Raw genomic sequence first — 3,892 nt, forward strand, 5'->3', positions numbered from 1 at the left:
AGTTTGTACATTCTCCTCATTCCCCTTATCTGCATGTATTTTCCCTGGGTGCTCTGGTTTCCTCCCACCTTTCAAAACAGACTGGTATTGTAGGTTGATTTATGTATTTTGGCGGCACAGACTTATGGGCTGGTACCATAGAACCATAGAACATTACAGCACTGAAGCAGGACTCTGGTCCTTCTAGTCTGTGCCGAACTACAGAAAGGGGCTTTTTACCATATGGTACATTTAACTTAATTAAATTATGTGTTTCTCTTCATTCACTGATGGGTTCTGCATTCAGATATGCTTTTGTAAACATTTAAAAGCTCTAAATCTCATGTTAAAAAAACTCCACTATAGATTACGCATAATTTATCTTTATCAATATACTTATAATCTTATCAATATAGAAGCATTCTAACCAGGAAAACTGCCTTCAATACAGGTAGTTCTTACATTACAAGATTGGGTAACAAAAATTCACCCTGAACAAAATTCACAAATTACTTGCCAAAAATCAGAGACATGAAATAAAGTTCACTCATACAGAATTAATGACCCAGTGATCATTTGGGGATCAGAGGTGGACAGGGCAAGCACATTCAAGTTCTTGGGAATCACAATCTCGGAGGATCTTTCCTGAACCCAACACACTAATGGCATCGTGAAGAAAGCATGTCAGTACCTCTATTTTCTCAGGAGTTTGAGGAAGTTTGATATGACATTGAAAACCCTGGCAGATTTCTACAGATGTGTGGTGCAAAGTGTGCAGACTGGCTGTATCACGGTCTGGTATGGGGACACCAATACCCCTAAGTTTAAAACCCTGCAATAGGTAGCAGACACAGGCCAGGAAATCACAGAAAAAAACCCTCCCCGCCATCGAGAATATCTATAGGGAATGCTGCCATTGGAGAGCAGCAGCAATCATCAAAGATCCACACCACCCAGCATATGGTTGGTTCTCACCGCTACCATCAGGAAAGAAGTACTGTGTAGGCGCAAAAAGACTCACACCACCAGGTTCAGGAACAGCTGCTCCCCTCCACCATCAAACTCCTCAAGAACAAACTCAATCAGGGACTCATTTAAGGACTCTTACTTGTGGGAACTTCATTGATTTTTCTTTTCTCTCTGCATTGCATCATCAGTTTGCTTACATTTCTTTATTAGTTGACGTGCATATATTGAGTAATTTTTTTTTTGTATGACCAATAAGTGTTAATTCTGCCTGGCCTGCAGGAAAAAGAATTTCAGGGTTGTAAGCGATATTATGTATGTACTCTGACAATAAGCCTGAAATCTAAATCAAAAAAGATAAATGCAAGAGAGCAACACATTTTGTCAATCTCATTTCTTTACACGTGACATTTGTTTAAAAGAAGTGAAACACGAAAGTTTGCAGACTCTGTGGGTTGTAGAATAAACACACAGAAAATCTGGAGGAACTTCGCCAGTCTTGAAGTGTCCATAGGAGGTAAAGATATATTACCAGCCTTGAAGAAGAGCTCAGTCCCAAAATAATAGCTATATATCTTTACCTCCTATGGATGTTGAGAGACCAGCTGAGTTCCTCTGAACACAGTTGGTTTGGTTTGTTGTCCAACAGTTCTCTTTGCAATCCTTTTCCATATTTTTCTACCCTCAACATGTCAGAAGCAATTCCATCATGTTTAAGAGCATATTGTAAAGTAATATCATTGGATGTAAATCTTACAAATGTGCAATGCTGGAGTGAGACTTGCTGTAAGTAAAAAGATCACATCTGCAATCACCTGTGTCTCCAAACACAGCTGTTGGCTGCTGACGATGTCTGAAGCAGGTTCAGCAAGTTTACATTTACACAAAAATGCTGCAGAAACTTGGCAAGTCATGTAGCATTCTCATGTAACAAACATAAAGATAGATAACAAATGTTTCGGCCCTGAGCCCTTTGTCAGGGTATGAACAAAAGCAGTCAAGTGCATAGGTAAATTGGTGGGGAAACAGGCAAGAAAAGGACCTCTTGCCCATGGGCAAGAGGTGGATATGGGTGGGAGGGCACAAGAGGAAAAAGGCTGAGAAGTGATGGGGGAGGGGAAAACCTCTCTGAATGGAAAGGGAAGGGGGTGGAGAGCTGGAAGAAAGGAGACAGAGGGATTGGGAAGAGAGGGAGATAGGATAATGGGCTAACAGAAATCACAGAAGTCACCTGCCCCTTTTCCACTGGCACCCTGTCCCAGGAATTAATTGGGAATTTACTGGGACAGAGTCCAGTGGAAAAGGAACACTGGCCGAACGCCAGGATCAAATGATGTCATTTCACGCCGGGGATTAACCACCTCCACCCATACTCATATCCCTGCCATTTGCTGATGCCGGCGTGCTGATAAAACCAGTGCAAAGGTAACAGCAGAAAGTCACCTGTTTCCAGTTGAAGGTAGAACACTCTGATCCCTGGGATGAGTGTGTTCAGTGGAAGAGCAATTAGTGTCCCAAGGTAAGGGTGGCCCAGTAGAAACGGCACAAAGGGTTTCCTATCCCAGAACACTTCACAGCAATGAACTGGGATGCCAGTGGAAAAGGGATTAATGTTAATGCCATTGGGTTGTCGAGTTTCCAGACAGAATATTAGGTGTTGCTGCTCCAATTTGTGGTGACCACATTTTGGCAGTGCATGAGGCCACGGACAGGCATGTCGGCATGGGAAGCAAACAAGAGAAAAGGTGCTCAAAGAAACAATCTTCCAGCCTGTGTCCAGTCTTTCCGATGTAGAGAAGTCCATAACAGGAGGACCAGATGTAGCGGATGATCCCTACAGATTCACAAGGGAAATGTTGCTTCACTTGGAAGGACTATTTGGGGCCCTGAAGAGTGGTGAGAGAAGAGCTGTGGGTGCCTCTTTTAAAGAGTGCTGATTATAAACCTAAATGACCAAATAAGGGCATTTCACTCACGGAAACACCAGTCAACCTGTTATTCTGTTTCATTACACAGTGCCAATTTTTCAGTCAATTTACCGTTCTTCCTTCTTTACATTACTTCTCACCTCTTTCATGGGGAGAGCTACGTGTTCAAAAATAGCCTAATGTACAACTCTTCATATGAGTTACATGGCACCGACTTTGTTCTTTTTATCTTCCTGCTTGTCAGGTGCAAATAAAGACATTTTGAATTATATTTGGATTGACGTCAATTTGTTTTATACCCACTTTTTTATTTTCTTAATTTATCTTTTAATTTCACTTCAACGCTTTCTCTACTGTTCTTGCTTTCTGTGACATTAACCTTTCATCTCATCTGGTGTAGGATGAGGGGTGGGGGGATGATTTAAGAGGGAACTAAAAGGCACCTTTTTCATTCAGTGTGTGGACCGTATCTGGTACGAGCTACGAGAGGAACCTGTGGCAGCAGAGGGACCTACAATGTTCAAAGGGCTTCTGGGCAAATTAATGGAGAGGAAGGGGAAAACGTGAACCAGATTTTCAAATTAGTGGATTGGATTGGTAAGATACTGTGCAGTTTAAACCGACTGAAGAAGGGAACACAGGAGACAAATGGGAGGCCATAGGAAGTGCTGTTGGAGAAGGCAGAACCATGGAAGATGGGCTGGCATTGGGGTTATACTGACAGTTAACCCTTTCGGACCTCTGCTCCTGACGATCTTTCTCTCAAGTGTAAGATTGCTGGAGAAGAAAATAGATTACCTGAGACTGCATCTGAACCGGAGAGAACTGCAGGGTTGCTGTGCTCTGGTGATAACAGAAATGTGGTTCCAGGACACAATTCTAGACTCAGCGATCCAGCTGGATGACCTTATCTCCTTTGGGGCAGACAGAGATGCTGCAGCTTCTGGTAAGACTCGAGGAGGGGGACTGTACATGAATGAGAACTGGTGCACCAATGTCTCTGTTGTGAAGATCTTCTG

Source organism: Narcine bancroftii, chromosome 9 (genome assembly GCF_036971445.1).
Source record: "Narcine bancroftii isolate sNarBan1 chromosome 9, sNarBan1.hap1, whole genome shotgun sequence".
Classification (NCBI taxonomy): Eukaryota; Metazoa; Chordata; class Chondrichthyes; order Torpediniformes; family Narcinidae; genus Narcine; species Narcine bancroftii.